Here is a 16552-nt window from a genome sequence, read left to right on the forward strand (position 1 = left end):
AATCATTTATTCTGAAATAGTCTCAGTGGCATTACTCCAGAATCAAAGACTAGAAAATTAAAAGGAAGTCATGAAGAGCCAATTTTGACAGTGAGAGGTAATTTTTTGTTTTCCTTTCCCATAACGAATTGTGGCCTTAAGAGAACCATTTTTTTTTTAGGAAAAATTGTATGCACAAGAACTGTTCTTTTGAAGATTCTAGTAACTGGTCAGTTCAAAATCTGAAATCTGTTGAGGCTAGATACTTCTTTTTGACTGTGCAAATGGATCACACATCATGGCTTCTTGACTCTAAAGAAGTCTGAAGGACGTGTGAGGCTCAATGAGTCTTATCTGGATCCAAAACCACCAGGAAGCCTTAAAGAAGCCACTTGGTACTATCCCAGTAGCTGACATATGCAATTTTGTTGCATTTACATACAGAGAAGACAGCGATGTGGTAAGACTAGTAGAATGGGCAGATCCATCCCAGAAGAATAAGAATTTGCATAATACCTGTGAGATGCAAGCCTATCCAAACCTGAATGGCTGCAGGGCATCTGCATTGTCCCATCATTTTGAAATCTTTCCAAGATTTGGGTGATGATATGAATTGTTACTGGTTCTTTTCGCCCTCCTCGGTCTATTGAGAAGCTTGACAGGACCTGAATCGAAGTGCCAATTGCTTTCCTCATAGCATTCTGAGTAGTGTTTTGCTTCATTTCCAAGCATTCCTGTCGTTATGCGTTGCCAGTATTTTGAGTCATTCACACCGGAGGCACATCTAATTATCTTTGATTGTACATGAGGATTATTTGGAAGGAAACCTCAACCGCAATGGAAACTTATGTTGTAGCAAGGGGGTGCTGTCACCTTGGAAGTGAAGGAGTTGAGTGCGGCCTTAATTCTTGTGTGATTTGTATAAACGTTTATCCCTCCCAGCTATTCCTTGGTCCCTTAGGCAGAAATCAATTCAAAAGTTGAAAAGAAAAAGCATTTGGGGTGGAATTTAGGGCTGAACAATCAATGCACGCACACACTGTACATTTCAATAAGTGCTTTTTATACATTAAGAACCTATATACTATAATGCATGCTCTGTATTGATCAAAGCCAATCACAAATGTGAATATTTCAACTAAAGAAAAAGTTGAGGTGGAATAGCTATGGCACCAATCCAGAGACCAAAAGTTAGATTACTGGTTGTATCGAATGATTTCCTTTAATCAAATGAACTTCTTATCACTGCTGTAAGTTCTGTGTTTCGTGAGCGTTGATTCAGATAAAGATCCTTACAAAGATTGATCTGAATACCCAAGATCCAGAAAATACCTGTGATTTTCCCAGTTTGATTTGCAATGGAAATTTGCAATGCTATACTGTTGCACTGGGGGAAAAAAACAGTGGAAGAAAGCACTTGAGATTACATGTAGATCTCCTATTCTCTGCAATCTTTGTAAGAGATTACTGAAACTTGGAACACGAAAAAGAATGAGAAAAAATTGGGGTACTTTGAAGTCAGACAACAGAAGAGACAAGTAGACGCATGAACTTGTCTATTCTCTAAACTACATTAAAAAAAACTGGAAAGGGATGAAGAAACCCTGAGTACTTATTATTTTTTTTTAGTGCTGCATCATATTCCTAACAATGAGCAATGAAAACCAGGGCAGTATGGTTAAATTTTCAACAAAGCTGTGAAAATGGTATCCGTTGTAGATAATAATAATAATAATAATAAAAAAAACATAATAATAATAATAAACCTTAACCAATAGACCCTTTGAATCAAAGTATTGCTCTGTTGCATATTAGGAGACAGTGTTGTGATAATTACACATTTTTTATATGAGGTTCATAGTTTTCCCAATTTCTATTTGTATCCTTTGAATCATCAGCTTAAGGTATTTGGTAATTGTCTTGCATTGCTTTCATGCAAATCCTCATCATGCTTGCCTGCAATGGCTTGGAACTTTTCAAATTGCATAAACAGAGTGGTAAGGTCACAAATGCACAGGGCTGATCAGCAAATCATATTTGTGAGTTGGCTTATGCATTATACCATACCTACTGATATAGTAGGACTGGAAATGGAGACATAAATTGCACAATATGCTATGCCTTTTTTAAAAATTTGCTTTTCCTCCTAGTATATATTTCTTCAAGACCTAAAGGCATAGATTGAACAAAACAAAATATTGTTAAGTGAGACTGAAGCAAGGTTGGCAATTATGGTGACAGTCATTTCTAATCCGTAAGGTGACAGTCTTCTCTAATTTGCAATCACAAAGTATTTTTAATAAGAAGTGAGAACTAATTGGTGATCAGCTGTGTTGCGTCCTTCGTGAAATGGCAATGACACGAGAGGCAGTTGTAGTTCTCAGGAACCGCTTTATTCAGTTCAGCATACTGGTTACAAGACGCCGACAACGCCCCAAACTCCCGCCCTCTTATATAGGCCATTCCCAGGTCAATCTGCAACTTTTGGCGTGCCAGCACTTGCGCAATGGCACAAGTACTAGCGACAGCCTGTCTGGTCCCGGGCAGCTTGCACCTGCCCGGGACCGCTTGCAATGCCCCGAGCCTGCTTCCACAGGCTCAGGACATAACACCCCTTCCCCCCCGGCTAAGACTTTGGTCATGCAATAATAACATACAACCTTGTGCGAGCATAGTGCCCACACTACTTAATGCCAGGTATTTTTCCTGCTTCTATCAGTCTCAATGTTCTCTCTCCTGTATGTACAGGAATGTTCTTTGTTAACTCTGTTTTGCCAGTAGAGTTACAAAATCTTCTAAATACTTAGGAGATCTTTTGGCTCTCTGTGACCTCCTTACTTCTGGGTACCTGCCAAGTGCCCCTTGACTGAGGGGTGATGCATACCTGTCCCCCCCTGTTATATCCTGGTGATTCCCAAGGACTGTGCTCCAATGCCTGGCCTGCTTGCTTGCCCACCGGGCTCGTCAGGCCAGGGCTTCTTTCTCTGTTTGACCTGGTTGTCCTGCCTAGCTGCAGGCTCTCTGGCCCTTTTAAGTGACTGTCACTGTTGGGCGATTCTGTAGAACCTCCCAGGTCCGTCCAAGACCTGTCGGGAGGTTGTCTGTCCCCTTGTTCCCGTTCTGTCCCCGGGCTTGTGGGGTTTTCAGTACTGTCCCAAAACTCAGTTGTCCCCTGAGTGAAGTCAGGGGTGTGGTAGTCAGGATTTGGTTCCTCAACCACCTCCCTGTGTGCTTGCCCCCTTCTAGGGACAGGGTTAGTGTCAGGCCAACTAGAGGGAATGTGTGCCAGCTCTTTGCAGGGTGTGGTTTGTTTGGACGCTTCTGGATATCCTCCCTGACTGGAGTACTGAGTGATGCGGGTGAGTAGTGATTATGCCCCCGGGGTGACTCCCTGGCTGGATAGGCACTGATGCCTGAGTTCTAGTTGGGCTCCGTGAATTCCTGTTTGGAGCACTCGCGGAATTTTGGGATGAGCTGTCTGTAGCTTCCTCATTAATGATGGGCAGCAGCCTGTACTCTTCCCTTTGCCCAAAGGGGTCCCCCTCCCCCCCCTGGAAAAGACCCAGGAGTCCCAGTGGGAAGGTCCCGTCTAGGGCGGAGCTGGTCAATGTGTCGACGCAGGACACGACCATTGTCCAGGGACACCTCATAAGACAGAGGACCTGTGACCCTGGATACAGCAGCGGGGACCCATGAATGACCAGGCCCGTAATTACGAGTCCAAACCGGGGCACCCACAAGCAGTTGTCTAGGTGCCCTGGGGTGTGTGATAGAAGAAGGCAGTCTGTCCGGATGCAACCGGTCAAGCTTGGTAGTCAGTTTGCGCCCCCAACGAAGTTCAGCTGGGCTCCTCCCCGTAGAAGTGGACGGTGTAGTGCGATAAGAAAGGAGGAAGTCAGCCAACCTGTGATGCCAGTCTCCGTAGGTAATTTTCTTCAAGGCGTCTTTGGTGATGCGAACCATGCGTTCAGCCATACCGTTGGTGGACGGGTGGAAAGGTGCAGAGGTGGCATGACGAATCATGTTGGCCTGTAAGAAAGCTTGGAATTCGGAAGAAGTGAATTGAAGGCCGTTGTCAGACACGAGGACGTCTGGAAGCCCGTGTGCAGCAAAAATCCCCCTCAGTACTTGAATAGTCTTTGCAGTGGTGGTGGAAGAGACAGGTAGAACCTCAAGCCATTTTGAATGGCTGTCAACTAGGACCAAGAAGAATTGGCCCTGAAAGGGCCCAGCGTAGTCAATGTGCACCCTAGACCATGGAGACTGTGTTTCTTCCCATCTATGTACAGGAGCTTCGGGCATTTCGGGGCGTGAGCATTGACACAGGTGGCATGCATGCACCTTAGCTTCAATGTCTCTATCTAACCCAGGCCACCACAAATGGCTGCGCGCAAGCGCCTTCATGCGTACAATGCCAGGATGACCCTCGTGGAGGGAACCTAAGACCCTAGTCCTCATTGAGGTAGGAATGACAACTCTGCTTCCCCAAAGCAGGCAACCCTGGAAGGTGGACAACTCGTTCCTTTTGGACCAGAAACTCTGAAACTCAGTACCAGGACAGCTCTCTGGCCATCCAGATAAAACCCACGAAAGGACACGTGAAAATGTGTGATCTGTGGCTGATTCAGCAGCCACATCCCTGGCATTCAAAGGGGACTCCGGCAAAGCCTGAATGGAGAGAAAATTGATAGTTGGTGCAGGGTCAACTTCTATTACCGGCAGGGGTAACCTACTGAGGCCATCAGCATGGCCCATTTCCTTCCCAGGTTTGTGAAGTAAGGAGAAATCATAAGCAGACAGGAAGATAGACCATCTTAGCATTCTGGGGGAGATGATTTGGGGAGTTTGCTTACGTGTGGTAAACAGTCCCAACAAAGGCTTATGGTCAGTGAAGACCGTGAAATGCCTGCCGTATAAAAAATCATGGAATTTTTTAATTCCAGCAACAACAGCTAAAGCCTCACTGTCTATTTGAGCATAATTACGCTCAGCAGGAGACAAGGTTCTGGAGTAATATGCAACAGGAACCTGAGTTCCATCTGATCTGAGGTGGCTTAGTACAGCTCCTACCCCATAAGGAGAAGCATCACAAGCGATGCACACAGTAAGGGATTCATTGAAATGTGCGAGTACACTGTTAGAAGTGAGTAAGGCCTTGACCTCATTGAAACTTGCTTCGTGTTTTTGTGACCACTGCCACACTGCCTGTTTGTCCAATAACCTGTGAAGAGGCTCAGCTACACTAGCCTTATGTGGGAGAAAGGAATTATAGAAATTCAGAAGGCCCAGAAAAGCACACACTCTGGAGTTTTGAAAGTCTGTTAACACAATGTCAGAAGGCCTCAACTTGGCCTGAATTCCGCTGCCAGAACAAATCTTCCTAAACGTCTGCATGGAAATGATTGAAAGTGCAGACCCCATATCCAGTTCCATAGCCAATGGAGCCCCTTGTAGCTTCACCTTAAGTAACAGCTTTTTCTTAATGGGCTTGTGTGTGCCTGTCCTATAGATGCTTCTACGCGAAGCACAAAACCCCACCCTATTTTGGCTGGGAACCCTGGTACCTCTCAGGCGCAATTCTTCTTGAGGTTGTACCTTCTGCTGGCCCAGACACACAGCTGCAATGTGACCTTGTTTCCCGCATGCCCTGCAGATAGCGGAGCAGAACTTGCAGTCAGTTCTCTTGTGGCGACCTCCACAACCGAGGCACTTGGGAAGAGCTGAAGGGCTTCCTTTCTGTTTTCTTTCCTTCGTGGGGTAGAGACGGTCTACTTCATCGTCAGGATCCTCCTCTGAGTTCCTTTGGACTCCTTCCTGGTGCACGGCGCAGCATCTGGAGTGCTTCTGATCGGCCGCATGTTCTTGATGGCGCCGCCCGCTGCCTCTTCTGCAGTAACCTCTCTCAAAGCATCTTGGAATCATAAGTCTTCTTTGGCAAAAAGTCTTTGCTGCAATTCTCTATGCCTTAGTCCGCATACAAATCTATCTCTCAGCCGTTCTTTTAGGTCCTTGAACTCGCAGTGTTTAGCGGCTTTTCTCAGCGCGGCAATGTATTCCTTGGCTGATTCTCCGGGTCGTTGATCCCTCTGTTCAAAGGTGTGGCGCCACACAATGACGGACATCTTGGGCTGGAAGTGCTCCTTTAGTAGCTTTTTGAGATCTGCGTAGCTGACAGATTCTAGGGGTGCAGGTGCTGCTATGTTCTCAGCGATTTTGAATGCGTCTTGACCGCAAACGCACAGCAGGGTGGCAGCCTTTAAACTATCTTCCCTCACTAGATTTACTTTGAGATAGTTTTCCACCCTGGCTACGTAGGACTCCCATCTCTCCGGATGTGAGACGTCGAATTCCGAAAGCCTTCCAATTTTTGCCATTTTGTAGAAAGGAAGGGTCTATCAGCCAGCCTACCCCCGATGCTCGCTGGATTGGCACTGCCGAGTCAATGCCGTTCCTGCCGCTCAGGACTCACTCAGGTAAGCTTACACCTTTCTTCTGTCGATGTAAGGCATCCCATCCTCGTCGCCAGTGTTGCGTCCTTCGCGAAATGGCAATGACACGAGAGGCAGTTGTAGTTCTCAGGAACTGCTTTATTCAGTTCAGCATACTGGTTACAAGACACTGACAACGCCCAAAACTCCCGGCCTCTTATATAGGCCATTCCTGGGTCAATCTGCAACTTTTGGCGCGCCAGCACTTGCGCATGCGCACAAGTACTGGTGACAGCCTGTCTGGTCCCGGGCAGCTTGCACCTGCCCGGGACCGCTTGCAATGCCCCGAGCCTGCTTCCACAGGCTCAGGACATAACAAGCTGAATATTTTGAAGGCCACATACCACAACTGGTTCAAAACGCAGCACTCCTGCCGTGAAAAGGGATTGTATATTTGGAGGCTATGAGTATTGTGATAGAACAGAGGAGGTAAACACTATTTGTTATCCCGTCACTTGAACTGATACATATAATCTGTCCTCGTGGTGTCCTAGAGACTGGGAAAGAATGGGGAGAAAACTACATAAGATTTCGCATATGCACAGAGTTTCTCACGGGGATGAAAGTTGAAGTAGCAAGAAGTTAATAGTGATGGAGTTGAGCTCTGAGCAAAGTGAGCAAATGAATGGAATCGGGTAGTCACAGTCTGCTGAAGAAATGCGAGTTCTAGACTGATTCTCAATCAGTGGGGAGGCAGAATAAGAGAATGTTATAGTATGGGTTGGGTGAACTCTGCAGATATCCAGAGGGAAAAAAGATTCCAAAGACACAAGAAAGATGATCTTGATTTTGTTAACCAGCAATAGCACTTATATACCACTTCATAATGTCTTACAGCCCTCTCAAAGTGGTTTACAGAGTCAGTATATTGCCCCCAACTATCTGGGTCCTCATTTTACCGACCTCAGAAGGATGGAAGGCTGAGTCAACCTTGAGTCGGTCAGGATCAAACTTCTGCTAGTGGGCAGAATTAGCCTGCAATACTGCATTTTAACCTTTTAACCATTTGTGCCATCACAGAGATTGCCAGATACATTTTACTGAGACCCGTTGATATTAATGTTTGAAGAATATAGTAGAAGTTAGTTTTTGGATAGGCATAACAGCATTTTAGTAGAAAGAATACACTGCTGATAGAAAGACAGCTAATGTCTGAAGCATAAAGCAATTAGGTGGCCCAATAATTTACTACATTCAACATCTTCAAAAGCATACACAAAAGAGAAGGGATAGCTCTAAGTCTGTTTGAATGTGTTAACCAAATTTCACTTCCTTAGGTTAAGACAGAAACCATCTTTGTAGTCTTCTTAGGCCAGCGGTGTCAAACTCAATTTCATTGAGGGCTGCATCAGCATTGTGGTTGCCCTCAGGGGGCTGGGTGGGTGTGGCCAGGGTGGGTGGGGCCTACTGGATGGGTGTGAATGGAGTGGGTGTGGTCTACTGGGTGGGGATGGCCAGCTCTACATCATTCGTGTCAAGGGGGCCTGTGGGGGCCTGGCAGGAGTGGGACAGATCTGAAGGTCTCTGGCAGAAGGGGGTGGGACCAGGGCAAGTGCCAAGGCATGGTCCACTGGAGGAGCCTCACTGTTCCTATCAGGCCATGAGGGGGGGGCCTCGATGTTGGTGCGGGCTTCCTGGAACTCTGGGCAGCAGAGGTCAAACTGCCCAGCCTGGCCCTCGAGCACCCGTAGCACCAAGGCCAGCCCCACTTCCCCAAGGGGGTGCCCAGCTGCACTTACCTCCTCCTCAAGGCTGCTGCTGCTGTGCTTGCTGTCCTTAGCCAGGTTGCTCATGATGGGTACAAGGGCAAAGTCAGAGGGAGGCCCACTCCCTCTCCATGGGAGGAGACCTGGCTTTGTATCCAAAGCTTCCTTAGCAATAGGATGGGAGACCCCAGGATAGGCCAGGAGGAGGGGGCAAGGGGATGGTGAAAGGGCAGCAGGGCAGGACTAAGGCAGGACTTCCCTCAGACCCTCCCTCTCCTTCCTTCCTTCCTTCCTTCCTTCCTTCCTTCCTTCCTTCCTTCCTTCCTTCCTTCCTTCCATCCTTCCTTCTTTCCTTCCTTCCTAAGTACAGGAATAAAGAAATGAGGAATAAAGAAATGCATCATTGACAGCTTTGCAAATTGCTGCCTGCTGAAAGGGGGCAGGTTGGGGGCTAGGCAGCATTGCACTTCTCATCAGATTCGTGCTACCTGACTCAGCTCTTGGCGCTGTGAGGAGAGCGCCCCGCTGCCTGCCAAAACTGGGCAGGCTGGGGGCTAGGTGCCGTCGCACTTCTTTTTGGATTCGCGCTGCCTGGCTCAGCCCCTTGGCACTGTGAGGAGAGCAACCCGCTGCCTGCTGAAACCCCTCCCCCACAGCCCACCAAGCCGGATATGTGAAATAGGCGAGGGCCATTTGATGGTCACTTCCAAGCGATGGTACATGTCTTCATTCCTCACAAAGGGTGACACCTCCCCAGCATGCACCCAGGGGGTGGGGCTGATGTGGCAGGGGCTGGTTCCTCGCTGTTTCCAGATAGCCTTGTGGAGCTAAGACTGAATGTGTTTCAGCATAGATGGCCACCACAAAATTGTACATTGGCTCCCGGCCAGCCTGGGCCAGGGCCAAGGCATCAGGGGCCGTTCCCTCACTGTTTCCAGGATGGCTTTGCAGACCACACAAACCCGCTCTGCGGGCCGCATCTGGTCCCTGGGCCTTGTGTTTGACATGTCTGTCTTAGGCTAAAAAAAAAATCAGTAGGGATCACAAAAAAGACCTTGTATGGTGCATTTTGTTTGATTGACCTAGAACTCACAACAAGCACACTTGGAGAAACAAGAGAAAAATCACCCTTGACTATGCTAGTAAGATCTGTTGTGAGTTTAGATCACAATATCTGGAAGACTACGCTTTCTTTTAGGATTTTGGGGAGTTGCTACTTTGCAAAATTAATGCTATAATATTTCAAATGAAACCATAGGAGATGACCAAACAGCCTGAGAAAGGGATCAAATATCTCACCACTATATCTCACCCTTCATGCCCACAATAAACCTATATATTCATTTGAACTTCCTGGACTCCTGATTTTCTGCACTTGACATAAATGTCTCTATGGGCACATCACTGTTTCTTTTTCTGTGTTCCTCCATAGTCATATGAAATCATCCTGCAATCATCTTGCCAAATTGAACATATTGAGGAGATACAGAAATCGCTTTGAGCTGATCAGGGCCTTCCTCTAATTACTATCAGAAAAAACAAAGACTATTGTTCAATCTATTCTTTGTCTCCTCAGCTACCATAGATCTGGAGTAATAGAAAATCCTCTCAAATGTTTATGATAGAAAGTCAGTAATTGTGTGCGTAGCCAGAAAAATAGTATTATTTTCTATCATCTTTTTTATTTTGTCTCCAATAATTTCTTCAGGATCAAATTCTCATCAGCCACCTTCACTTATATCCAAATTAAGTAGGTGAAACAATTGTGGCCTTTTCAAAAGCGTATGGCATTGGGTAAGATGACTGTTGCAGCAAATTCCAGAAGACATTTTGAGGCAGTGTCAACATTATAATCTACCACACCTTAAATTTTGAAAAACTTTCCAGACTGCCCTGTGTACACTTGCTGTAGCCTTTTGAAACTAGTCCAGCATTCCAGAAATTGCTGAAACAGTCTATTTTGCTTTGATTACACGACAACTAAAATTAAGGGTTGCATGATTTAATCTTGAGTCAGTAGCCAATTCCTACTGTTCCCTTCTCTTACTAATACTTCGTTCTATAAAATGTGTACATTAATACTAGTCATTGTGGCATTAATTTTTATTTTCATCCAGATTGATGTGGTTCAGCATGATTGCTTATTTTCACGGCACGAAGGTTTTTAAGAAATGTGTTGATATTTCAGTCTACCTGGAGCATAACAACTTTATGGAAAGAAGTAAGTAGAGATCTCTTCAGTTGCCCAACTTATTTTTCAGAATTTCAGATATCATTCTAGCTACCATTTTGTTTAATTAAAAGTTTTACTAATTACAATATAAACCCACCCATCACCACCCCCCCTCCCCCACTTCCCAGAGCTGATTACAGGGTAACAAATAAACAAACATACTCTAGCTAACATAAACCAACTAAACTATCAATCAAAACCATAATACAATTTAACTCTTTCTCAAGACAAATATTAACAAATTAAGACAAAAATAATAATACCATTAATACTATTAATAATTATCTAAAATCTATTCAAAAGCAAGATAATACTTTTCAGTTTCATACTTCTTCTGAATATAATCAATCCAAACCATAATATATCTTTCTTGTGAATGATCCTTCAAACAGGCGGAGATTTTCACCATTTCTGCTAAATTAGACACTTTAAGTATCCATTCTTCCAAAGTAGGCAATAAGTTTTTCTTCCAATATTGCCCCACCAATAATCTTGCAGCAGTTATGAAGTTCAACATCAAATTAGTTTCTTTAACATCCAAATCTACAATAATACCCAACAAAAATAATTGCGGAGTAAACTTTATCTTTTTCCTAAAAATCTTTTGAATATTGCACCAAATCTTAATCCAAAAAGCTTTAATATCTTTACAAGTCCACCAAATATGAAAATAAGTTGCATCTAAATTTCCACATCTCCAACATTTGGGCTGTAATTTCAGATACATGCGGGACAACATTCTAGCTACCATTAAAGAAAGATTTTATATCTTAAAGTCCAAGAAAATCATTATTTCCTCAAGATCTGTTAATGTTACTGTTGAGTCCTTCGCGAAAGGCAAGACACGAGAAGCAGTTGTAGTTCTCAGGTTTTCTTTTATTCTGTGTTCAGCTTACAGATGAAGAGTTCAGCAACGCCCAAAAGCTCCCAGCCTCTTATATAGGCATTTCCCGGGTCAATGTGTTACTTTTCCCGCGCCAGCACCTGCGCATGCGCACAGGCGCTGGCGACAGCCTGTCTGGTCTCGGGCAGCTTGCACCTGCCCGGGACTGCCTGCAAATGCCCCGAGCCCATTTGCAAGGCTCGGGACATAACAGTTACTGTGCAGCGTAAGAAGACACACCAAGATGGGGAATTCATCAAATTTGCGGATGACACTAAGCTGGCAGAAATAGCCAACACTCTGAAAATAGGCTTAAGATACAGGAGGACAGACTTGAACACTGGGCGCTATCTAACAAAATGAAATTCAATGGTGAAAAAAGTAAGGTTCTATATTTAGGCAAGAAAAACCAAATGTAACTGTGAGAGGGATTTCAGAGTCCTAGTGGACAATCACTTAAATATGAGTCAGCAGTGTGCTGCAGCTGCCAAAAAAGCCAACATAGTGCCAATATCTCAGGGGCTGCCACAACGAAGAGGGAGTCAAGCTATTCTCCAAAGTGCCTGAAGGCAGGACAAGAAGCAACGAATGGAAACTAATCAAGGAGAGAAGCAACCTAGAACTAAGGAGAAACTTCCTAACAATTAGAACAATAAATCAGTAGAACAACCTGCCTCCAGAAATGGTGAATGCTCCAACACTGGAAGTTTTTAAGAAGAGACTAGACAGCCATTTGTCCGAAATGGCGTAGGGTTTCCTGCCTGAGAAGAGGATTGGACTCGATGACCTCCAAAGTCCCTTCCAACTTTATTATTATTATTATTATTATCGATCATCGCACAGTCAGCCAGATGTTCAGACTGGATTTGGCATTTTGTCTACCTATCGAGTCCTTACCCAGGACCTGGGATAGGCAGATGTGGATGTTTGATGGTATTACAGATATCGTCGCAGGATGGAAGCAGTTCCTAATAAGGCTGCCTTTTGCAATTGACTAATAGCGAATTTGTCAATGCCAATGGTGTTCAAGTGGTGCTCCAGTTGTTTTGGGATTGCACCCAAGGAGCCTATGACTATTGGTACTACCCTTGCTTGCTTTTGCCACAGTCTTTCTATTTCTATTTGTAGGTCTTTGTATTTTGTTATCTTCTCCAGTTCTTTCTCTTCTATTCTGCTATCTCCAGGCACTGCCACGTCCACTATCCAGACTTTTTTGTCTTTCTTATCGACAATTGTTAAGTCTGGGGTGTTATGTTGCAGGTGCTTGTCTGTTTGAATTCTGAAGTCCCAGAGCAGTTTAATTTTATCATTTTCTATGACTTTCTCTATTTTATGATCCCACCAGTTTTTGCTTACAGGCAAATGATATTTTTTGCAGATCTTCCAATGCACCATTGTTGCTACTTTGTCATGCCGCTGCTTGTAATCAGTCTGTGCAATCTTCTTGCAACAGCTTACCAAGTGGTCCACTGTTTCTTCAGCTTCTTTGCATAGGCGGCACTTACTGTCTGTTGCTGTCTTCTCAATTTTGACTTTGTATGCATTTGTCCTTAAGGCTTGGTCTTGTGCAGCCAGAATTAGTCCCTCGGTCTCTTTCTTCAATTTTCCTGCTCTTAGCCATTGCCAGGTTTTATTATTATCTGCTTTCCCAGCTATTTTTTTCATGTATCGGCCATGTAGTGCTTTGTCTTCCCATGCCTCTATTCTGTTCTTCATTTGGTCTTTCTTGTAGGCCAGTTTGGTCTCTCCAGTAGTTAGTAAGCCTTCCTGATATACTAATTTCAGTGCATCTTCATCATTGTTCTTCAGATATTCTTCCAAAGCCATTTTTTCTTCTTCAACCATCTGATGTACTTGTAGCATTCCACGCCCACCTATTTGCCTTGGTAGATAAAGTCTATCAATGTCACTGCGTGGATGAAGGGCATGATTCATTGTCATTATTTTTCTGGTCTGCCTATCCATTGCTTTTAGTTCTGCTTGAGTCCAGTCCACTATTCCAGCTGTGTACCTAATGACTGGGATTGCCCAGGTGTTGATTGCCTTTATGGTATTTCCTCCATTGAGTTTGGATTTTAAGATCTTCTTCACTCTCTTGATGTATTCACCTCTAATCTTTTTCTTGACTTCAGTGTGCTTGATGTTGTCAGCTTGAAGGATACCCAAGTATTTGTAGTACTCTTCCTCATCCAGACTCTTAATGTTATTTTCGTGGGGCATCTTGATTCCTTCAGTTTTCACTATTTTTCCTTGTTTGATAGTAAGTGTGGCACATTTGTCCAAGCCAAACTCCATTACAATATCTTGGCTATATATACGGACAGTGTTGAGCAGCGATTCTATTTCAGATGATGTTTTTCCATACAGCTTCAGATCATCCATATAAAGGAGGTGGGATAGTCTGGCAGATGTTTTTGATGTTTGATAGCCATGTCCTGAGTTATTCAGTATTGTTGACAGAGGAAACAGTGCAATAACAAATAGTAATGGTGATAATGAATCTCCTTGAAATATTCCTCTCTTGATATTAACCTCTCCCAGCCTCTCACCATTGATCTGCAACTGTGTCTTCCATTGTGCCATCGATCTTTGCACAAATTTTCTGATGTTTCTACTGACTCCTGTTATTTCTAGGCACTTTATTATCCAATCATGTGGCAGAGAGTCAAATGCCTTTTTGTAGTCAATCCATGCCACATTCAGGTTGGTCTTCCTTCTCTTGCAGTTTTCCAAGATCATTTTGTCTATTAGGAGTTGATCTTTTGTTCCTCTGCTGTTGGGGCGGTTTCCTTTCTGCTCAGGTGGAAAGAGATTGTTTTCAACTAGATGCTGTTGCACTGCATCAGCTACTACACCAGTTAGTAATTTGAAAGTTGTTGGTAAGCAGGTAATTGGCCTGTAGTTACCTGGTGTTGCCCCTTTTGCTGGATTTTTCATTATTAGGTAGGTTTTCCCAGTTGTTAGCCACTTTTCAATTTCTCCTCCTTGTAGTATATTGTTGAACTGCTTGGCAATGAGTGGGTGTATAACAGTTAGATGTTTCAACCAAAACCCATGCAGTTCATCTTCACCTGGTGCTGACCAATTTTTGATTTTCTTTGCTCTTTTTTCTACCATTTTTGTTGTTATTACTAGTTCTTTCATTTCAACTTCTGTTTTATTTGCATCCACCTCTTTTAACCAAGCCGCATCCTTGTTGTATTTCTTTGGGTTATCCCATATCTGCTTCCAGAACTGCACTGTTTCTTCCTTGTCAGGTACTGACTGATTCCTTGCAGTTTCTCCATTGATGGATTGGTAGAAACGTTTCTGATTGGATTGAAATTGGAGGTTCTGCCTATAGTTTGCAATTCGAGCTTCATATCTACTGATTTTCCTGGCTATAGCTGTTATTTGTTGCTTTATTATTTCCAGTGCTTCCTTGATCTTCCTTGTTTCTAAGTGGTATTTCTTGATTAGGTATTCTTTGGTCTTCTTGTTCTTCAGCTTCTTTTCTTTCATCTGTTCTAGCTTGCTTGCATGTGATCTTAACTTGCTGATCTTATTTTCTAGTCTAACCTTCCATTTTTCTGGTGCACTGTTTGTTTGTTTTTCTTCTTTGTTGATTTTGCATCCCAGGTATTCTGTTATAACTGCAGCTGTGCTGTACATTAGTTGGTTTGTTTCTTGCAATGAATTGGTGCTTATACTTGATATTGCAATATTTGCATCTTTTAATGCTTGTGCTAGCTGTTTCTTTGGAACAAGCTTCAATGCAGGTAGCCTTATTCTGTTGTTTTTGTGCTGTTCTAGATGCTCAGTTATTCTTTGTTTCAATTCTTTTATTTCTTTAGTTAGAGGGTTTTGTTCTTCCTGAGGTAGAGGTGCCTGGTTTCCAAATGAGAACAGTTGTATATCTCTGCTAGATTCCTTCACTGCCAACTCCCCCTGGTTTGCCTCTACATTCTGAATTACTTCTGGTAAGGCTTTGATTTCTTTGCCCTGGGTAAACCTTTGCAGTTCGTCCAATTCTGTTTCTGTGAATATTTTATTTCGTGTTATAAATCGGCGTTGATCTGCTAGTCTCTGTTCTGTTATTTCTGATTCTGGATGTTGTTCTTTCCAGAACTGGTGCATTCGTTTTAGATATCCTCTTCTTGTTGGACTTGATCTGTAGTAACAGATCATTATTTCTTTGTTTTCCATCACTGTGTATCTGCGACGGGTAAACACCTTTTCTTCCAGTAGTTCTGCAGCTGCTGGCCCTGGTTGCTCAGCCAACAGTCCTGAGTCCTGTAACCCATTTTTCACCAGATATCCAGGAACTCCAATATCTAGTGCGGACCTTATTATTATTATTATTATTATTATTATTATTATTATTATTATATGGATCATCGCACAGTCAGCCAGATGTTCAGACTGGATTTGGCATTTTGTCTACCTATCGAGTCCTTACCCAGGACCTGGGATAGGCAGATGTGGATGTTTGATGGTATTACAGGTATCGTCGTAGGATGGAAGCAGTTCCTAATAAGGCCGCCTTTTGCAATTGACTAATAGCGAATTTGTCAATGCCAATGGTGTTCAAGTGGTGCTCCAGTTGTTTTGGGATTGCACCCAAGATGCCTATGACTATTGGTACTACCTTTGCTTGCTTTTGCCAAAGTCTTTCTATTTCTATTTGTAGGTCTTTGTATTTTGTTATTTTCTCCTGTTCTTTCTCGTCTATTCTGCTGTCTCCAGGCATTGCCACATCCACTATCCAGACTTTTTTGTCTTTCTTATCGACAATTGTTAACTCTGGGGTGTTATGTTGCAGGTGCTTGGTCTGTTTGAATTCTGAAGTCCCAGAGCAGTTTAATTTTATCATTTTCTATGACTTTCTCTATTTTATGATCCCACCAGTTTTTGCTTACAGACAAATGATATTTTTTGCAGATCTTCCAATGCACCATTGTTGCTACTTTGTCATGCCGCTGCTTGTAGTCAGTCTGTGTAATCTTCTTGCAACAGCTTACCAAGTGGTCCACTGTTTCTTCAGCTTCTTTGCATAGGCGGCACTTACTGTCTGTCTGTCTGTTGTTGTTGTTGTTGTTGTTATTATTATTATTATTTTGCTGCAAATTAGTATGAAGTTAATTTTCCAATCTTATTCCACATATGGGATGTATGTTTTTTTTAAACTCCAATCATTTCCTCTAGAACATGCTTTATGTAACACTGCATGAATGACCTGTGGAACCTAAATTTAATTATAATTAAATTTAACTAGACTAAATAT

Source organism: Crotalus tigris, unplaced genomic scaffold (assembly GCF_016545835.1).
Source record: "Crotalus tigris isolate CLP2741 ecotype Arizona unplaced genomic scaffold, ASM1654583v1 scf7180000024441.2113493, whole genome shotgun sequence".
NCBI lineage: Eukaryota > Metazoa > Chordata > Lepidosauria > Squamata > Viperidae > Crotalus > Crotalus tigris.